The 23,232-nt window shown below is 35.4% G+C and overlaps 1 protein-coding gene across 2 annotated transcripts in view; it reads left to right on the top strand.

The window, feature by feature from the left end:
• Positions 1–23,232, top strand: part of Arhgap24 (Rho GTPase activating protein 24) — a 486,377-nt gene that overhangs the window by 20,329 nt on the left and 442,816 nt on the right. The gene's annotated exons all lie outside the window — the stretch shown is intronic.

The following is a 23,232-nucleotide window of genomic DNA, read 5'->3' as shown; positions in this document are numbered from 1 at the left end:
GAAAGCACCACAACTTTCTGACAGACCTTTAAGCAATCCAACCACAGAACATTTGTTTGAGGCTTTAGAGAAGTTATTGATCTGGCAGCCCTACTTTCTTTAGAATGATGCTTTTAATTCTTGCTTGCCTATGAATGTGGTACTTTTTGTTTGTTGTAAATCACTATTAACTATTTGACAGCTTATTTGAAAAGTTTTGTTTTCTTTTTTTTTTTCTTTTGGTACTAGGGATTGAGCCCAGGGCCACTTAACCACTGAGCCACATCCCTGGCCCTTTTTATTTTTTATTTTGAGACAGGGTGTCACTAAGTTGCTTAGGGCCTTATTAAAGTTGCTGAGGCTGACTTTGAACTTGAAATCCTCTTTTCTCAGCCTCCTAAACTTCTAAGTAATACAGGCATGCACTAGTGCACCTGGCTTGTTTGTTTGTTTGCTTTTTCTGAAACACAGTTTGCAAGGCATGGCACTATAAAAGCCTCCATATTGTATAAGTCATTAGTGAAATTTTCCCATAAAGACTGACAAATGCAATTTTAAGAATCTCAGATTTTTAAATCTTTACTCATTTAATCCAATGCAAGTCCTTCTTTTTGCAAACTCCAATTTGCCTTTTATTAATAGATTTGTTTAGTACTTAAGTGTAATGCAAGTGAGATCAGCTCTTGCTTTTTACCTGTTAATGGTCTTTATAAAGGTTAAGACAAAATTTAGTACTCTAGTACTCTAGGTTGATCAATTATCTTATTATCTTGCTTCTTCATCTCTAAAGTTTTGACTAAATCAGGCATGATATTAAATGTCTTGCAATTTATCACATAAAATAATGCTTTCTTAGACTAATTTAAGTTGATGATCTTTCATAATTAATGACTGGTTGCAGATTATAATTGTGTTTTAGCTCATTGATGGAGAGTATGGTAAATTCTTCCATTTAAAATGAACCCTGTGAATGTAAGTTTTGTTCTCTCTCATTTCCTCTGCTAATTTTTGTTTGACTGTAAACATCAATTTCAGAAATTATGATTACAAAAATAACTAACAGAAACTAGTTTCTTTTGCTATTAGTTGCTGCTTACTGTTCTGGGACTTGTTCACTCGCTTTTATTAATAAATCATCCTGTCTCTATTTTAGAGCAAATGTTATATAGCAATCACCAGGACACTTGGGACTGTTCACACCCATAAGACTGTGTGGAAACTAAGCTGCGGGGAGGAGAATGTCGAGCAGCAGTCCTAGAGTCATTTGGTATAGATTAGGAACCTGCTGGAGTCTTAGAATTAGGGTTTTTCATCTGGGCTTTTGTCCTGAGTTGACACTTGTTTCTCTGGACAGAACACCCTGTGGACCTGGAGGCCAAGGTACCTGGGTCCTGTGATAAGAACTTCCAACTCCTCTGGGTGTCTGCTGTGCCACCTCATAGAATTAGCTTCAAGTTCCCCTACAGGAGTTTCAGCTGCTTCATGTTCTGAATTCTAATGAATTTGAATCTGTGCTGAGTCGGTGACAGCTGTGAGTTAGGGACCACATCCACAGCTCATTGACTTCCATTCTAATTTCAAGTAATAGGACCTTTCCTCTTTCAAGTTTAATGTCTTATTTTTAACCTTTCTCTAGCTACTATTTTTTCTCTCATTTCTTTTTCTTCCTTTTCTTTCTTTCTTTGCTTTATTTCTTTATCACTCTGGAATGTTGTCATACTAGTTTCCTTTAAGAACCAAACTTTCGACTTTTTTTCTTTCCACGTTCTTTCTCATTATTATTAGTCATGCTGTTTACCTGGCTTGCTTTCTTTATTCAGTTGCACAGTGAATTCACATGGTACTGCTTCCGTCATTACTTTTGTTTCTTTGTGACCCTCTGGAGCCATGGTCTGAATATTCCACGTTAATTGCCCAAAATTGCTTGAACAACTTGTGGCATTGCTATTGTTAACTCTTCTTTTCTCTTTCTATAGTCATAAAGCTCTTGTAGAAATGGAAAACTAGGGAAGCAATGGATTTGTTAAATATGACTTTAGTTATGGATTCAAAAAGTCTCATATTTGAGAATCACTTCTGCTCTGATATTTGCAAACAGTGGCAACTCACTTAAAATACTTTGAAATGAAAATAAAGGTCAAACGAGATAATAGAGCTGAAAGCCTTTCTGGGGCAAATTTTAGTGATTGTTACTGAGATTTCTTCTTGAGAAGCATTGCCAATCAATAACATGAGACATTTATAAATTTTATATCTTATTTTTTAACTTTGTATTTTAAAACTGGTGAGAGAAAGATTGGCAAATCTCATCCCCATTTTTAAATTTTTCTAAATGTTAGCAGTTTAAAGTTACCCAAATAAGGAGATTAATTGTGATATGATACTATTAACTAATTTATAAGTGTTATTCAAATTTTATCAATTTTCCCATCCATGAACTGAATCTGGACCAGGATATAAACAAGAGCCACACATTACATTTAGTTTCCTCGGTCTGAGGCAGTTGCACAATTTTGCTTGCCTGAAACATTTTGACCCTGTTGAAGAGCAACAGCCAGTTATGTAGGAGAATAACTCTCACTTTGGGATTTCTGATATTTATCATGATTGAATCCAAGTTACGCATTTTTTTTAACAACAGCACCATAAAAGTGATGCTGTCTCCTTCTCAGAGCATCATGTTAGGAAGCACAGGATGTCAGGTTGTCTAATTACTAGTGAAGTTAATTTCAGTTTCTCAGTTGAGGTCTACCAGGTTTCTCTACCATAAAGTTGCTCAGTTCCTTCTTGTAATTAATAGTATCAGGTGGAGAAATACTTTGAGACTATTGAAATGACCAGTTTTTTTTAAAAATCATACTTTCAACAATGGTTTGGTCTCTAAATATTTTTTCTTAAAACGTGATAAATGACAATTTTTTCTTCTCATCATCCTCTCTATATTTTTAATTGAAATTCTGTAAGGAAGAGCTTTCCATCTTTTCCACTTATATACTTTTTCAATTGTTAATTTTTATCAGTATGGACCAGGGGTTTTGTTTCATGCTATGAGTCATGGTTCATTACCACTGGTCTTTATTTTGGTCCAGCTTTGACCATTGGGAGCCCCTCCAAATTAGCCCCTGTTCTTATTCATATGTCACCATCATTTTTAGAAGATTCTTATTTTCTGGTACTATAAGATGCTCTAGACTATTCTTATATTTCTCTTAATCCAATCCTTGAGTCAGTCATTTCTCGAGGAGTCCAAATTCCTTTTTAAGAATGGTACTTAGAAAACAAGATCTGGGTGTTAGATGTCCTTATTCATAAAGTAATGTACCTCTTTTCTTCTATAATGAATTTACTTATTTGCTTAAATCTTTAATATACATAAAGCACTTTCAAAATTACTAATTCATATATCAGTAAAAAATATTTTCTGAATGGAGTAGAGGCCAGAGTCAAAATACTTTATTTTACTTTTAGGCGTCTTTTTCCCTTTAATTTGGACTACAGAATTAAAATACGGTATTTTCTTTTTTTGTTACTGGGGGTTAAACCCAGGGACACTTTACCACTGAGCTACATCCCCAGCCCTTTTTATTTTTTTATTTTGAGACAGAGTCTCACTAAGTTGTTTAGGGCCTTGCTAAATTGCGAGGCTGGCCTCAAAGTTGCAATCCTCCTGCCTTAGCCTCCAGATCTGCTGGGGACTGTAGGTGTGTGCCAAGGACCCAGCTGAAATGCTTAATTTTCATAGGTACTACTTTTTTCCTCCCCATCATGGAAAAGTTCTTTGCTTCGGCCTACAAAGAAAATTATGAACATACCATTTTGACCTGTATATTTACATAGTTTGGTAAATCACCTGCAGATCTGATTTTGATACTTTTTACCAACATGAAAAGGAAGCCTCATATTTCTAATACACTTTCAGGGTATTATGTAATTTGGAAAATGTAAAACCTTATGAACAATGCATGTCATTCACATTGAAAATTTTAACTGAGTTTTAAAACTTTTGCAAGAATTTGCTTAGAAACTAATAAAAACCAATAGTTTATTTATTGGTGACTTTTTTAACCTCCTTTTAGCTTACTCTCATTGTCCTTGGTTTTTGTCACCTTCACATTCCCTGATTCTTTTCCTTTAAAGTCTACACTGAGGACTAAATCAGCCTCAGTTTGTGCAGGTAGAAATTATACATCATATTATATCCTCACTCTCCATTTCAGTCATCACTAAAAATACTATGTTTTTTTTTTTTCCTAGTCAATTCTGGACAAAAGATATTCCAAGAGACTAAGAGATCATTTTTCTATCATAATATCTTTTTGTCATTATAAGTATATTTCATAGCTATTTGATAGAAAAGCAGAAACAAAGCTCCAAACAAACAAGAGAAAGTCATTTATTGGCCTGGCCTTAATGACTGAGGTTCCAGAGAATCTCAATGAATCCTTGACACTGAGCTCTTACTTTTTAAAACCATGCCATTTTAAGCACAATTGACAACACAAATCATGTTTATTTTCTGGTACTTGTGGAAATCTTTCCCCCATTTTCTTTGATGATGAGTTCTGTTCTATAATTACTCAACATAGAACAGAACTTCAATCATCTTCTCTTTAAATTCTCTCTCTTCTGGGAAGCTGTATGTTAAAATTTCTCAGGGTACATAGGCTCTGGGCCAGTTACTCAATTTATAATCTTTACTCTTTGTGGTTCTTCGTCAAATTACTTAATCTCTCTTGGTATCAGTTTCTCCTTTTGGAAGTTAAGCACAAAAAATAGAACTCCTTTACATGGTTATTATAATTTAAGTGAGGAGAGAGATATGCAGTTACAATTATTACTTGTGGATGCTGCTTTATTTTGAATCTGATCATCATACCTGCATTTTTAAGGCTAGTAGATATAGGAGTATTTAGATGCTCAATAAAGTTTAGTCATAGTTATTCTTTCATTACAAAGAGGTGAGAACAGATGTCTTCAACCTCTAAGGATGAAGTCAAAGAGGAGAAATCTTTTAAAGAATAAAACACACATTATTGTGCATTCTTAGCTCTATTAATATCATTAACATTGATTTAAATATAATGAAATAACAAAATAGTCTTATTTTAAGTTTTTGTAACAGAGTACAAGACTAAATTTCATGAGAAGTCCCATGATAAGGAGTGATCTATGGTTCAAATGACCTTCCAACCTCACAAACCATTTTGTCTTTCGGAATGACACGAATGTAAATGACGGAGTTTAAACAGTTGCGTACCACGTCTTTCTTTCCCTGCGTTCTGTGTTTCAGTAAAGAGGAAAGTGGCTGGAAAAGAGAAATGAGGATAGAAAATGCTAAGAAGGGCAAGCCAAGTGACATTTAAGTACAGAAAAAAAGCTGCTTTTAATAGAAATTATCAGACATGATGGGACACTGACTTCTATTAGTATGTATTATTTTCAATAATGAGTCAGAATTTAATACATTATAAGATTGTAGGTGTTGATAGCATTATCTGATGCCCAGACAGAGGTAAATGGAGATATGATGGTGGTTCAGTGCTCAGGTCTCTCCTTACCTATCATCTATGAGTGTAAGCATTATTTATCTTGAATAGTGAAAAGGAAATTTTTGATCTTTTTGTGTTAGAACTTATAGTACATATGTTTGAGTCTCATTTTGTTTTGGTAACTTTCAAACTCTTGGTAACAGATGAAGCAGTTTGCTGTTATTTTTGTTGTGAGATTTTGATCTTTTGTTGTAAATGACAGTGAATTCTCTCTTTCAGTGAGTGCATTTTCTACTGTTAATTACACTTGTTGGTTACAAAGTTCTGTGTTCTTTCATATAAATGCCAGCATTTTTTAAACTTCTTGGCTTTTGAAGGGTGGGTATTTGGAGTTATTAGGAATTGGGAAGATACAGCAGGTGTTCATTTACTAAGGTTTGTAAGAGTCATGTGTATGGCATTGTCATCCTTGGCCTATAGAAATCTGCAAAGCCTTCAGTTGCATGTGCCTTTTTGGTTCAGCAGTTGGATAACAGTGACAGCTTGTGCATCTTACCATGTGACAGGACCATCAGCATCAGAAATAGGTCCATCATGGTTACTGATGATTTGTGCACAGGAATCTTTGGTATGATGAGAATGTTTGTTTATTTTTCCTAACTAAGAACAAAGAACTCCTTCCATGATGAAGTATATTTCTCCTTTGGCATTAGAGACTTTTATCTTTTGCATAATTCACTGATCACCTTTGACCCCAAGTCTGTGTCATGTCATGTTGGACAGGTTTTAATTGCAACGAGAAAGTTCAACAACTTATTAATTAAAATGGCCATGGGACAATGTAAAGACTAGCAATGAGCTCTAGGATATATTTGTAATAATTTTAAAAAGTACAACCTTAGGTTCTCTTTGGTTCATGGTTTGCAACACAGTTTCATGTGAGTTTCGCAAATTCCTAGCTACAATTATTAACATCCATACTTTGTTGACAGATCAAAAAATGTTTTGGGAAGTTAATTTTAAACAAATATCTTTTGGTGAATGCTTGTCCTTCCTGGGAAAAGTTCTACTAACACAATATTGAGAAATGACTATGTAATTCATGGGTGGACAAAGAAGGAAGTCACTGTGTGACATTTACAAGTGAACAAGGAAGGAAGGAGGACATTTCAGGCAGAGGGAATCCATGTGTCAAGAAAGAGTGTTATGATGAGAATATTAAATATTTGGTAAATGTCTAAAAGTTTAGTATGAATTTGGATACTGCTGATGATGAAGGAATGAAGTCAAGAATTAAGAAAGGATTATAATGACTAAACTTGGTGACTAATTAATAGAAGGAGGCAAGAGAGAAGACAATTGGAAAGACCCTAACCACTGAACTTGTTAGTCACAGATGCTGGTGACTAAGTCTCCTTATGTCCCCTCCATGCCAGACTAGCCCAGAGTATTAAATTACATGCTATGATAAAGCCTAAAAATATGGTTTCATGTTTCATGTTTCAAAATCATTTTTGTACCTTTAAGAAAATAACATTTATGTTTTTAATATCTGCAAAAGAATAATTATTTATCAGAGTTTGTAAATGCTAATTGTCAAAAAGAAATCACCTGGGATTTAAAAAGCAAAATTTAATGCCATCTTGTCTACCACTACTAATCATCAAAATTGAGAAACTACAGAATCAGCTCCTCTCTGCTAAATTAAGAAATGTGGCACTGTGTCTCTAACTGTTAGTTAAACTGTCCCAGAAGTTTCCAGACATACTACAGCTCTGCCAGTTTGGAGTCTACCCTGGTGTTCAATTCCCTTATACATCTTTAAAATTTCTGATCTAAATGAAACAAGAGGTAGTTATGGTTGAGTTCCTTTTTCTCTTAAGTTGGTTAATGAAAAGTGTTCAGCCCCTTAACCACATAAAATAAATGCACAAGTCATGAGGCATGCTAATAGTTTATTTTCTTTGGGGATAGAGGCAAGGAGGTTTTTGTGGGGAAAAATACTTGTTTGCAAAGAATTGGTGTTAATGTGTCAGAAGTGACTAATATCTTGAATCTCATGCAGATACCTACTACAGGGGAACTAAGGACACAGTTAAATAATGGCCAAATTTATACCAGGATTGCTTTATTAATGCTAAATCCCCACGTGGCTTACACCCTAGTGAGCAGGGCAAGGCCACACTCATCGTTTGCAGATACCCTGCACTTCTTTAAAACACAGTAGACAGACAGCAGCCCAGATGGCTTGTAGACATTTACCAAATACCTAATATTCTCATCATAACACTCTTTCTTGACACATGGATTCCCTCTGCCTGAAATGTCCTCCTTTCTTCCTTGTTCACTTGTAAATGTCACAAAATGACTTCCTTCTTTGTCCACCCATGAATTACATAGTCATTTCTCAATATTGTGTTAGTAGACCTTTCCCAGGAAGGAATACTTTGCTATTCTATTTTTTCAGTTACATCAACAGAAATTGGAAGAGAGTCCTAGAATAGCTTGACTCTGGGCCTTACCTCTCTGACCTACATGGGGAAGTCCTCAGGCCCATTGAATTCTTGGCAAAAGACTATAGTGAAAGTAAAGATGACTTTCCCCCCACTAAAGCCTGGAGAAGAATTAAAATATTTAGGCCCCTGAGATCCACATTCTAACCCATTTCTCAAGTAAGTCTTCTGTACACTGAAGTTGAATGTTTACTGAAAATTCTACCACTTTCTCTTGTCCTTTCATAAAAATACAAAATGCAGCTTTTAATTACCAATAAGTACCTACCCACATCTATCAGAAAATGAAAGGTACCTATAATAGCAAAGGAAAAGAATCATTAGAAACATTATTTTCAAACATCATCATACATTTATTTTGTCTTTCATTTGCTTCAGAAAGCATATAATTTTACTGCTTCAATTCATGTCATTCCTGATATCGGAGATGAAACATCACAATTAAATGCCTCATGATTACTGAACAACTTAGACTGTTGTTGTGTGTTTCATTGTTCTTATTAAGGTGCTCTTACTTACTAGACCTCACTCAGAATGACTTCTAACTTAAATGAGATCTGGAATATAGGAACCCATAACTCTGCTTCATTGCCCATATGGAAATTAGAATTCTAGTAAAGCAGCTAAGACCTACATTTCAAAAATGGGAAATATAAAACAGTATATATTGATAAGGTCAACATTTGTTAGATTGTTTTTTTTGTTCAGAAATTTAGGGGAAAGTCAAATACATGTGACTTGAGGTTGTGTACAGAGCTCTATGGTGGAGGTGGGATTTGAGATTTGATGGCTTGGTTTGTATGGACTGGGGAAAGACACTCCCAGACTGTGGACTCCTTGAACACACTGATTCTGATGATTTCATCTTCCCCATTCAAAAGCCTTTGGTGCCTGGCGTGGAGTAGAAAGAAATTTGGTGTGTATTTATGAATGTCATCAATTTGCTAACAGCATTCACAGAGGAAAGAGTGAGGAAATGGTGAAGCCTGGGCTTCATGTGAAGTGGGTAGCAACAGATCTAAGCTTTCCGGTTGTTTTCTGATCTAAAAGTGAAAATGACTCATCACTTCTTCATAGGGTTGTTGGAACTATTCACATAAGTGAAATGACTTGATAGACAAATAAGGGACTATGTAGATCCAGAAATTCACTCTCACTTGGCTAGGGATAGATTCTTATTCATCATTGTAATTATCACCTTTCTTAGAAATTGATAACCATAAAAAGTTGTTTAGTAAATGAATCAATAAATTGGGAGTGACCTACCCTTGTCATTTGGCTATATTTCTATTTGTTTCATCGCCTAAAAATACATACACATTCTTGTTAAAAAAGAGTCTAAAATACGACTAAATGAACTTTAAGGAAAAGTTTGAAGTCTCTGATTATGAACAAAGTTGATGTGTTTAAGTACATGGATATTTTAATATCTTTTGCATTTTCAATAATTTACATACATATATACATACACACACACACACACACACACATATATATATATATATATATATATATATATATATATATATATACTTTTTTTCTTTTTTTACTTGTCTTATACAAGACAGTAGAGTATATTTTGATATATGTAGAGTATAAATTATTATAATGTTTTTTCTTGCATATTCTTAAGCAACTAGTATTGATTCATAGTTATGAACTTTCTAGATAAAAGGCCTCAAGATCAAGTTTGTCCACTGTCTAGAAAGCATACTTCAATTAAAATATGCCTCCATGTTGCTTATGCAATTTCTCTAATTTAAAGATGGGGAAAACATAAATGTATTTTCTAAAATCCTGATTTTAAAATACCCAATGAAAATACTTGGGGGCTAAAAAGAGGATAAGGTTAATTATTAGAGAAAATTATATTAAAATGCTGACTTTTAAAAATGGACACAGTGACTGAAAGGAAAAATTTGCAGAATTGAGTGCTTTATTTTGAAGTCTCTAGGAGTGATCTCCCAGTCCTAAATTACAGCCTTTAAAACAGTATTCTTCTGCCTGATGCCTAAACATTTGACCTAAGGCTAAAAGACTTTTGTTATCATCAGCCAAAAGAGAAATTCACATCTTAAAGATAAAGCTCAACATCCTGTCTCTAGGCTCAGACAAACCTTGTGTTACATTCCTTCCCTCCATTCCCACTGCTGTGACCCCTTCCCAGTCCCTTACCATTTGATGTCTGGCTTATTGCTGTTTTGCACAACAGTTCAACCTATCTGTATTTGCTTTACTGCAACCCAATCCCAGCTGGCATATTGGTGCCAGGTCAGTCTTAATAAACCACTTTTTTCATCAGATTGTTCCCCTCACCACGAATCTACATTGGCTTCCTGTTTCAGGGACCTGCCAAGCATACTGACCCCAGCAGCCCTAGGGAGGTTGGTCTTTCCATGGCCTCCTCCCACATTCAAAGGCTTCTCCAGGGCCTTTCTCTTCTGACCTTCCCTTGCATGGCAGTGCCTCCTCGGCCCTTGTCTCAGTCTTGTCAAGCCTGGCTGTGGTCTTACCTTCTGTGAAACCTTCTTCTCGTCTATGGTGGGTTGAGATTTCAGAGAACATTCTAGCTATACAACAGATTTGCCATTTATAAAATTCTACTTTCTAGTAAAGATGCTCCTTGACTTATGAAGGGGTTACCTCCTGACGAACCCATGATAAGTTGAAAATATTGCAAGTTGAAATGCCTTGAACCTACTGAACATCACAGCTTAGCAACACAGAACACTGAGGAATATCAGTGGTTTCCTCTAATTTAACTGGCAGGGACCTGGGACTCCCTGCTTCTGCACAGCCTCTCAAGAGCATAGCATACCACATGTCACCAGCCAGGCAAAAGATCAAACTTCAAAGAAGTTTTCACCTAATATGTATTCCTTTTGCACCATCATAACTCAAAAAAACTCCAGTTGAACCATTGATAAGTCAGGGACTGAGAGTGTTCTCTTTCACCCATATGTCCTAACTGCAAATTTCTTAATTGAATTTTAGGAAGCCCTCAGAAAAATAAGAAAAAGGGATATTTGGATTATAAAAAGACATATACACATTTAAAAATGTAGGCAATATGTTGCATAAACAAAATTCTCAATATATTTACTATATAAACATTTCCTAACACCAAAAGTTAAAGTGACACCTGAAGATCACTTTCTCTCTGAAGAANTTCTTCTTTTTTTAATCCCCTCCCTGAAAATATGTTTTCAATAATGTCTTGTCTCTCTCTCTCTCTCTCTCTCTCCTCTCTCTCTCTCCTCTCCTCTCCTCTCCTCTCCCTCTCACCCTCTCTCCTGAATGTCTTCTTCTCACTGTCATTTCTTTCTAGTTAAAGGAAATCCATGCCTCTGCTCTAGTAAACACTGACTATGGAGAAAGTATATTGTGTAGACTTGTCTTATTTGCCCATCCTAGTATTAATGTATTTTTCCTCAATGAGTTCTTTATTTATTCAAATAAAACAGTCCTCATAGCCACCCACAAATACAAAGAGCTGCCTTTGAAGAAGAAAATTGCTTCAGGATAAATGTTGCCTATTTCAGTAATTTAAAAGGGTAGAGTTCAGGTATTTCATGAAAGACGTTAAAATAATTACAAAACTTGTGGTTACCACAGCTGACAGAAAATAAGAATTTTGATTTTTTTTAAAAAAAATATATGTATCTTCATGTAACTGGAATTTAATAAAATTAAAAACATGCTTTTTTTTTTTACATGTAATCAGATGTTCCTCTAATCATCTGGAGAAGACTTCAAGCTCAGGTGGTATGGAAACATCCCACTCTGGAGGCTAAGAAGCTAGCTGCTGTTTTAGTTTATTAGGGCTACTGTCAACAAAGTACCACAAACTGGGTGGTTTAAAACAACAGAAATTTATTGTCCTCATTCATATGCCAAAAGTCCCAAATCAAGATATTAGCAGGGCCATCCTTCTTCTGAAGTCTAAGGTGGCCTTTTCTGGTCTCTTCCTGGCCTCTGTGCCTTCATGGGCTTGCTGCTTCAGTCTCTACTTCGTCCATACTAGCCACCCTCCCTGTCTGACTATCATCATGTGACCTTCTAATGAGTATGTCATTCTTTCGAATTAGAGACCATCCTCTTCCAGTGTGCCCTCATCTTAACTAACTAAATATGCTATAACTCTATTTCCAAATATGGCCACATTCTGATATCACAGGGGTTAACACTTCAATATATCTATTTTGAGGGGACATGATTCAACTCCTAATAGGCAATCTGGGCTCAAATCTCATTTCCTGGGATCTCATTTTCATGTAATCATGTGACCTCTGTCATATTACTTAACCTCACTGAACCTCAACTATAACAGGCAAATAATTAAGGTTCCTGCCTCCTAGTGCTGTGAAGATTAAATGAGACAGTGCTTTAGCGTGATGCTCAGAAAATAAGGGCATTTTTTTTTACAATATCTTTATTTCATTTTTATGTGGTGCTGAGGATCGAACCCAGTGCCTCATGTGTGCTAGGCGAGCAACTCTACCACTGAGCCACAACTCTAGCCCAAATAAGGGCATTTTTTACATAAGTTTTTTTTTTTTTTTTTCAATGCTCTGTGGTTGTTAGAGATACCGAACTCAAGCAGAGTCCTGGTCAAATGTCTTTATAACTGTCACAAGAAGTTTTTTAAAAAGCTTATTTAGTTTACATGTAAAACTAAAAATATTAGATATTGTATAATAATAACAAGCCATTTTTTGGTACATAAGAAATGGAGGTAGAGGGGTTAAATTATTTTCCACTGTCACAAATAATTTCAAGAAAACTTACTATTTCCATCAATTGTTCACACTCTGGGTCACAGAAACTGAAAGGATTTGAATGTGTTCTCCAGTTTAGGTGTGCAGTGTTGGTTTGTTTGTTTTGTATGAGGAATTGGACCCAGGGTGATTTAATACTGAACTACACACATAGTCCTTTTTATTATTATTGTTTTGTTTTGTTTTAATTTTGAGACAGGATATCACTAAGTTGCTGAGACTAGCCTTAAACTTGCAGTCCTCCTGCCTCAGCCTCCCAAGTTGCTGGGATTATAGGCATGAGCCCCCAAACCCAGCTTGTGTGGTCCCTTTTGACAGATGTGCTTTGTTATGGGACACATGCGCTGCTCTTTAGATTAACTGGAAATTGTCTCTGCTTTCTGCATTTTGGAGCTTCCTCTGAGGCATGGCTGTTGCTGTCCTAACACACAGAAAGATGGCAGTAATGGCTAGTAGACCTTCACCCGTCCACAGGAACATCTCAATCAAGGGGTGATTGATTCCACAGGAGATTTGCCATATTATTCCAAGAGAGTTGGGAAAGAAGTTCATTTGGTATTGTCAGTTTAGAAGTGGCTGGCAAAGCTTCAACGGACACATTGAGTAAGGAGGAAACAGAAACCAGAATGCTCAGCTATGATTTCAGGCAATGGAGGAAGCATAAATCTTTTCCCATTTGCTGCCATCTTTAAACACGTGGGGATTCCTACTTTTTGGCTCTCAGGAGCACTAATATTCCATTACCTGTCTGATCACCATAATTCTTATTCCACTTATTAAAAACAGAAGTCACTGCGCACCACGTTTAAAGAGAAATATTTTCTTTCTCTGTGATTTTCAGTTCTCCTGTATCTAGCTGCCTAACATTCCCCATCTAGAATTATTTCCTTTTTCTTTTTAAATGTTCCTTGTGTATTTGTATTACTTGATTATATACATGTGTATCTGTTTTCTGAGGATGCTTGGACAAAAGAGAGAAAACAATTTTGTAATAGTTTTAACAAAGGGAAATTTATTGACTCATGACAAACTATGGGGAGGATTGACTGCATTATGTAATTAACATTAGCAAAGTCTAGAATTGGGGACTTATTACTATTGGGATTCTCTATAGTCATCTTTTTTTTTTTTTCCTTCTCCCTCACCATGGTCATGTCTTTCTTTAAAATTGTATTTTTCACCAGTCAGGGACCATTTCTGTAGAAAGAACTTGTTGAAATTTCTGTAGCCCAGTGATCTAAATAGAAGATTTCTCTTCTCTTATCATGGATTTGATCAATCTCTTCAACAGTGTGTGAACAGCTCAACTCAGTAGAATATGTACATTTCAGCCAATGGAGTGGGACTCTATCATAACAGTAGCTAATACCAGAGTCATATGTCCAAAGGAAGATGGCTTAGAAAATAGGTGATATTTGGGTTGCTAAAATAATAGATGCCCAATAGTGAGAAAAAAATTCATACCTAAAACATTTTAAATTATTTTTCCCCTTGTGATGGATTCTCTACTCTTTAGACAGCCTAATTCTGTTTTGTCTATAACTATTGTTATAGAATATAACTTACAACTTCTATGTTACAGACATATAACTGTCTTCAAGGTTTGATCGAAGTCACAGTTTCTGTGTCTCCACCTGCTCTCCATGAACCCTGCCACGACAGGGGTCCTACTGCACATACATTGCCTTTTCCCACTGATGGTTCTCTTATGTTCCTATTTTCTATTTCTGGAAATTATTTCCTCATCCATCTCATTGAAAGTCTTTGTGGAATGACCCATTTATATATAATTCCTGAAGCTTTTATTTTGGGATGAAGCAACTTCTTCCGTTTTGGCATCATACTGTATATAATGTAAAACTTGTTCTTTTTTGGTTAACTTCTTGTCACATGCTATGCTCCCTTTTTCTACACTCAGTTAATAATTATACACCAGTGGGATTTTCTTGTTGTTGTTGTTGTATTCATTTTTTTGATACTGGGTATTGAACGCAGAGGTATTCAACCACTGAGCCACATCCCCATCCCTATTTTGTATTGTATTTAGAGACAGAGTCTCACTGAGTTGCTTAGTGCCTTGCTGTTGCTGAGGCTGACTTTGAACTCCTGATCCTCTTGCCTCAGCCTCCATAGCTGCTGGGATTATAGGTGTGCGCCAAAGTGCCTGGCTACCCAGCAGTTTTATGTAGGCAATCCATTCCCCACAGGAGAAAAGACTCCATGGGGTTTCTCCTCGTGTCCCAGGTACTTGCACATCCAGTAACTGTTTGAATCTGGAGTAGCAGAGAGAAAAGGGTGGGTAGTGGAAGGAGAAGGAGCCACATTTGTTCCCACTTTCCCAGAAAGTCCTACATTAAACTTGTCCAAGGTTCTTGTCCAGTGATGTATTCACCGTGAACTTGCTGTGGTTTCACTAGACCACTGGATCACCTACTGTTTTTGCATTAATAAAAACATAGAAATTATTCCAAATTTTTAAATCAAAATAATATCTTCTTTCTTGATTTTCATGCTTCCGGAAGTAGACATTAAGATGAAAATCTGAATGAATCTGATTTTGGGGGCAGTGATCCAAGGAAGCATGCTGAGGACTGGAGAAACCAGACAGGGAAAGATAAAGGACCAATTAAGAGTATTTATGGAGAAGTGGCTGCTCAGGCAGCTGGGGCAGCTCCTGCAGAGACATAATGGAGAGCATTTTTCAGATTTGAAGTTGGAGCCTAGGCCTCCAGGACTTTTAGCCACCCTGTATGTATAGGCTAAGCTTACACTTGTGATCTGAGAAAACCCCAAACCGAGGAGCACTTTTTATTTACAGTTTTTTTAGATATATTTTCTAAATGATAAATCATTTACATGGTTAAAAAGTAAAAACTATTTATATAAAAAGTATACTCAGAGAAATCTTCTTTCCATATGTGATTCCCCCAACCTATACCCACTCTATAAAGGTAATTTTTTAATTTGTTATATTTTAATGTTTTTTTTTAGCCTTGGGTTTTGTTATGTGTTTTATATATATATATATATATATATATATATATATATATATATATATATATACACACACACACACACTATATATATATATATATAGTATATATACACACATACACACTATATATAATATACATACATATATACTTATATATATACACATGCATATATATATATAAACTTAGGTTAAAGTTATTCATGTTTCTATATGTGTATATATAGTTCATATACGCACACATATATGTTCTAATTTTGCTCCTTTTTTATATCATAAAAGTTAGGATGATATATAAATATCCTCCCTCCCTCTCTCTCTCTCTCTCCCCCCCTCTCCTTTTCACTCAACACTATGTCCTTAAATCTCTTCATTAGCAATTCCCCAAACTCTTCCTTGTTATTACTTTATAGCTTATAGCTTCATATTATTTCATTGTGTGATATATCAGTTTTTCTGCCAGTCTGCCATGGATTCTTATTTAGGCTATATCCAAATATTTATTTCACAATAATGCCAGAAGTAACAATGAGCATATTTTCTCATAATTTTAGGAGAAAATCTTCAAGGTAAAATCCATGAAGTGGCATTGCTCACTCAAAAGGGAAATGCACAGTGGTTTCAGTATTGTATATTCTTACTTCTAGGGTTGTATAATATAGCACTCCTACATCAATATCTGACAGTGTTTATCTCTGTTCTGCCAACAGAGAAGGCTGTCAAACCTGAACCTTTTTGCCTATTTAATCTATGTTGTACTTCTAATTTCTCTTATTTTGGGAATTTCATTTTCTCTACTTGTTTTGGGGATTGGGAAATTTGCATATTTTTTTCTGTAAACATCATTTTTTTTATTTCTTTCTGTTGGAATTTTTTCTGTTCTTTAATTATAAGAGGTTTTTTTAATTAAAGTGATTGAGATTTAGTCTTACATTTGCAATACATATTGCAAATATTTTCTCTATCATTATTCTTTTGGCTTTAGTTTATTTTTAAATTTAGACATGCTAAAGTCTTTCACAACCCTAATTTTACTACATTTATTAATCTTTTATTATATTTGGATTATTAATGATAATTAAAAGGACTTTACAGTTTTTAATTTTTTTTGAATACTTATATGATTTAATTTTTTTTAATTAGATAACTTATTCATTTGGGGTTTATTTCTGATTTTCCCTTCTAAATAGATGTTAGTCTATCTGCATGTGCCTGAATCAGTACTTCACTTTATTATACTTTATTTTTCTTTCTTCTTCGTTTTGCTCTGGTCAGGGATTGAACCCAGGGTGCTTTACCACTTAGCTATATCCCCAGCCTTTTTACTTTTTATTTAGAGACAGGGTGTCACTAAGTTGCTTGGGGCCTTGCTTAGTTTTTGAGGTGGCTTTGAACTTGTGATCCTCAACCTCCTGAGCCCCTGGGATTACAGGAGTGATAGATCACTGTTTTAAACACAGAAATTTCATAGTAAATTAACCTGTAGGTTTAGGAGACTTAGCTCATTTACCCCCACAGCTAAATGAGTTAAAAAAAATCATTACTTCCTTTACCTGTCTCTTATTTTTTACAATTAAGATTTCCTCCCAATTTTAACAAAAAATGTTTAACATGTTATTTTTGCCTATATAGTTTTTCCAAGTATTGTATAATTGTGTATATTTTTATGACTTATACTGATAGCCAAATTGTTTTCAAATATTAAACTTACATAATGGCTATCACAAAATTTTTAAATATTAATTTAAATATCTACCGTAAAAATCAAAAACCTAATTTATTTATTTTTCAAATGTTTAAAAGGTTAAACATTTTCTTCTGTTTCACTGATAATCATTTCTCTTTTTGTGATTTGTTTTGTTTCCTTTTATTTTAGTATTTTTATTAATTCATATGCATGTAAATCCTTCATCAATCATGCTTTCTGCAGTGTTTACCCACTTTATTAATTTTTTAATATTATTTGTATTTTCTGTCTGATATTTCGAGCTTTTAGGTTGAAACCTGTGACTTCACTTTTATTATTTCATTGGTTATTTCTAAAATAGTTTCCCACTCATGGGTTTGATATATATTTATAATTTTAAATGACTACATAATATTTATGCGAAACATAAGAACAATTCTCACTTGCGTAGTGATTTTCTTTCCTAGCCTAATGTGGGTTTTAAGCAATAAATTAGAAGGCAGAATGATTGTCACAGGCAGGCACACTGACAGCTCTAAAAAGTGACATTTCATGAAAGGACAAGAGTCTTCCTAAAATTATCACACAGAAATCCTTAAAATTATAGCAATCTAAGGCCAATGAAGGTGGGAGAAACAAACCTCAGAATGCCCTAAACAAATGTTCAGAAAGCAATTGCAGAGTTATCATGGAAGCACTAAATGATATTCAGAATTCATGAAGAAGAAACAGATAAATACAGAAAATGCATTTAGAGACATTTCCAACTCAGGTAATTAAATATGAAAAACAATTGGTGCTTAGAGGCATAAAATTCTTAGCTAACCAGGAAAATTGACGGTGAAGAATGACTTGTTCCTAGGGGTTTTCCATTTAGATGACATTTTATGAAAATTATTTGTTACCTGTTTTATATGGCTTCCTGGATGATAAATTCCTTGGGAATAATAATCATGATTTATTCCTCGACTCCTCTGTAGTGCCACATATTAATAGGTATTGAAGGCCCGCTGAGTGCTGTTGCTCTGTATATTTACTTGAACTCACTATCCCACTTTCCAAGGAAGGAAACAAAGGCTCAGAGAAGTAAAGCTCCTTCGTCAAGGCTGAATATGAACCCAGGGCAGTCTGGCTCCCACCTCGCTAACCCCCTCCTCGTGCTACCTGGAATAGCTTAGCTTGCTGCCAAGTAAATCAGCAAATAAACAACCTAGTACTAATTCTTATCAGGGAGAGCTTGGGAGTGGATGAGATAGTGTTTATAAAGAGGCAAGTTTTGTAGACAAAAAAAAAAATGATATCTCAATGAAATTATAAAGTCCATTTACTTAATTACTTTTCTCAGACCACCTGAGGCAGCCCAGAGCTTAAAAGAGCAGCAACTTGAATTGGTCGCTGTGGCGCATGCCTGTAGTCCCAGAGGCTCTGGAGGCTGAGGCAGGAGGATCCTGAGTTCAAAGCCAGCCTCAATTGAAAGGAAGGTGTTAAGCAACTCAGTGAGACCCTGTCTCTACATAAGATACAAAATAGACTGAGGATGTGGGTCAGTGGTTGAGTGCCCCTGAGTTCAAGCACTGATATCAAAAAAATAAAAAGGCAAAAAAGCAGTAACTTGATTCTTCTAGGATCTAAATGTATTTATTTCTGGAGGAAATAAAATCTGTATTAAGGCACAGTATCTCATGTCATGTGGTTCTTCACCTTTCCCTGCACTGAATTTGTTACTGGAACTGAGTACCTCTTAGCATTGCTGATTATAAAAATGCAAGCAAGAGAAAGCCCTTTATCTATCTTTGAAACCCTCCCTGTCCGTGGTTTTGTTGTCGTATATTATACTACATATTTTTCAAATTCCATCTTGCAAAATTTTTCAAATTCCATCTTTTTTTAAATTTTTATTGTTGGTTGTTCAAAATATTACATAGTTCTTGACATATCATATTTCACACTTGAATCAAATTCCATCTTGCAAAAATATTTTTGTGGACATGATGATTTTTGAAAGACACTTTTATAATTGTTCTATGCATTTAATTATTACTCACTCCACCATTTTTTAACCTCAGGGAGGATTTATAAACATACTTGCCTAGTGAAATGAAGCTGCTCACATACCTTTCCTTTGTTACTTGATTAATTGTTGCTTCAAAAACATTTGGGCCCATTTCTCAACATTAAGTTGGCTACTCAAAACAAATAGTATATATAAAATAGTTTTTAATTTATACATTTAGTGTAGGAAAGTATATAAAATTTATGTGGTTTTGTGATGCAAAGGATGAATAAGTCAGTGGGGACTTTTCAAATGCCCCATAAATCTGAGTGTTCAAGTGATAGGGGAGAAATATAAAATATGAGAGATATTGGTAGACTTCTTAGATTATAATACCATTGTCTCAGGGAATATGGCAAATGCCAAATCTGAACTAAATTTTCTATCTCTTTTGGTTTCATATAAATTGGAAGACTCCTTAATGAAGGGAATGGGCATAGGAAATATTCCCTCTGAAAACTCTGATTATGTTGCTCATTCCTCAAGAATGCCTAACATAGTGCAAAGAACTCAGTGGGTACTTGATCAATTATAACATTTACAAATATGAACAAGATTTAGGGGAAGAAATTTTCCTAAATATCTTTCCATATTCTGCTTTCCAATTTATGCTAGCATAAGCCATTGTCTTTTCTTCTACCTATAATGCATTGAACCTTTATCCGGCCACCACCGTGCTGTGATGAATTCAGAGGCAGAAAGTTTTGAGGATGCAGACATGAATTACCATTCATTGGCCTTACTGGGTGAATGTATACAAAAGAACAATTTTTGGAAAAGTGAATGATTTGGCCACCTTTTGGAGAGAATACTGAGTGTACTTAAGAAACATTGAAATCCATGAGAGTAACTCAAGTAGAGAGTGTGTTGGCAAAGCAGGAAAGAGATTAATAGGGGATGTGAAGGCAGAGAAGTTGACTAAGGAAAACAGGGCTGGTTTCCTATGAAATACGTTTTATTTCATATGCACGGAGGAAGCAATTAAAGTTTTGGGACAGGGCAGTGACATAATCAGACTTTGGTAAATCAGAGAATGGGTTGGAAGGCTGAGCCTCATTAGACAGTGGATCATATGCTCCTAAATGGTCTTCTCTTCAAGTCCTTCAACAGTGGCTGCAGTACACTGACTCTCAAAATGACATGGCGCTTCATTCATAAGTAAAAATACTGTTAGTTCATTTTATCTACCAATACTGTGTTAATCGACACCCTGTCCAACACTAACCTTTGAAAACTTCTCGTATTGTTGAGACAAGGCTTTGAAAATCACTCAGTACCCAAGAGGTCTGTCAGGTGAATGGAAGTGACTCAATGCTACCAGACAGTCCTTAGGATGACTTGAAATGGTAACTATACAGATTATGTGTGTAACCTCCACTCCTTTTTTACTACATCCATCCAGACATATATATCCACCACCCTCTAGTTCACCCCTTCCTATTTTTATTCCCGTGGCAGTACAGGCAGCCCTCCACATGGAAACCTTGTGACAACACATAACATTGTCATGGCACGTAATCCCCTGACTGCTTGCTATTCCTTGTGACTCTTCCAGCCTTTGAGTCACATCTTGTCTCCTTGAGCATCTCTACCTGGTGTTGGTGCTAATGCAGTAAGTGTTCAGTTAGTTAAAACTACTCTTGATGTTCATTTCAAAACTAGCCACTTTAAAATTCTGTTAGGAGCATGCCCATGTTCTTCCTGAATCTGGCAGCAAACTTGACAGGAACTACCTCGGTAGAGACAGTTCTATGCATTTAAGAAGCCAATATAGTTATCCTTTACTATTGACAACCAAGAGCACTGTCAAAGTTAATGACAAGCTGTTATGTTAGAAAGAAATGGTTTCTATCAGAATGTCAGTGGAAACGCTAAAGCTATCAAGTTATTAAGTGTTCATTCTTTAAATCATTGAAGAGCTTCATGCCTGTCTTATAGAATTTCTGAGAAGTTTAAAGAAAACAGGAAATGGTGTGTATCTCAGTGTATAACAGTGTTGGTATACAAGTGAGTTTTCTTGTGGGCTCTAGAAAAGTAATATTTGTATTAACTGCTCTGGTAAACTTTCAATTAAATTTCATAATATCAGTAGAAAATTGCTAGACCATTTGTTTTACTAGCTCCTAAATATACACTAAGCCTGGGGAGGAAAACAATGGTACTTAATTGAATTTTAATTTATTCGAGACCATTGTGAAGATATATTTTAAATGAGCACATTAATAAGTAAGCAAAATCCCCAAATTTATTACAGTCCAACCACGTATCCCAGAGTTCTTTAGTTTTTTTTTTGTTGTTGTTTGTTTGTTTTTCTAGTTTTGATTTTTGAGTCAGGTAATAAACTCAGTTAATTAAACATCAAATAGCAAATACTTAACTTGCTACAACTCATTTACACAACACACAAAACAATTTGAATTGCTAGCATCAGTATTGGTGTTGGTGGTACGTATAGTTTTAACAGAAGTGACATAGCGGTGATCACAGAGACCCGACAACATGTTGCTGGTGCTTACCCTACTCTTTTTCTACCACCACCATTTACTAACACCCTTGTTTGATTAGGCACTGTTCTGGATACAACATAGACATCATCTGTAAATATCACAGCAGTCTAACTAGGATGATGGTGTTATCTGAACTTTTAAAAAATGTAGACTGATACTAAAGAACCTGAGAAGTGTATTTAATGTCTGAAAGTTCATAACTGGTAAACCCAGGATTTGAACTCAGATACCTGGCTCTAAAACTCCTGCCCATTTTACTATAATGTGCAGACATGTCATTCTGCCTTGACTTATTGACATGATATAAATAGCTGTACAGTGACATGATGTTTTCCCTCCTTTTGGCCAGTTTAGAGATGTGTGGCTCTATAATCCTTCATTCTGTCCTGTCTTGACTTTCCCCCCTGTTTATTCACATGATTAGTCCTTTTGATATTCTTTCTGCCTGATGTGAGTATGTAAATAGCCTTTTGGTCACATGACCTCATTCCAGATGGACTAGTCATTTGGCTCTTTGGTGGCTGATGCACTTCCAGGTGGCTCTGCCAGTCTTTGACAGGGTAGATTGGTATCCCATGTATTTAGATAATGTTAGCTATTCACTACTGAGAACAAAGCCCATATAGGAATGGAGATCGCATTCTTTTCTCTGGTAGTAAGAAAGGTCTCTGCTATTTATGGATGCTTACTGTGTGTCTAACACTTTCCCCTGTGTACTCCAGTTTTACCATAACACTGAAACAAAAATAATATGTTGAGTAACTTAAATTTTCTTTTGAGGAGAACAGAATTGAGGACTGCATGTGACTCTCAGCTTTTTCATTTTAAAAGGTGACTTGCAGTTATAGCTGCAACCATACATGCCCCAGAGCACCTCCTCACTGTTAGCCATGAGTCTCAGAGTGTAACTCAGTTTTATGTATGATTTATTCAGAGTATGATTAGGGTCACTCTTCTGGAGGAGAGAGACACAAGCATTTCTTAAAGAAATACAAATGTTGGTATCATAGCCAGCTCCATTAGCATAAATGAAACTTTTCTTAATGGTACTAAACTTCAGTTGTTCCTTTCCTTTTCTCAATTCATAATGCTATAAATATGCTAAGACCACCCGGTTGGGTTGAGTCAGTAATTGTTCTGTAGATGTTGCATGAGGGTATGGGGGTCTTTTCAGATCTAGTGAACTTTAGGAAGCCAGCGATTTCTTTATTCTGCTAAGGTAGTGAGCTGGATT

This window comes from Marmota marmota, unplaced genomic scaffold (assembly GCF_001458135.2).
Source record: "Marmota marmota marmota unplaced genomic scaffold, marMar, whole genome shotgun sequence".
Classification (NCBI taxonomy): Eukaryota; Metazoa; Chordata; class Mammalia; order Rodentia; family Sciuridae; genus Marmota; species Marmota marmota.
Note: the sequence above shows the minus strand (reverse complement) of the source record. Positions and strands in the feature narration are given on the sequence as shown.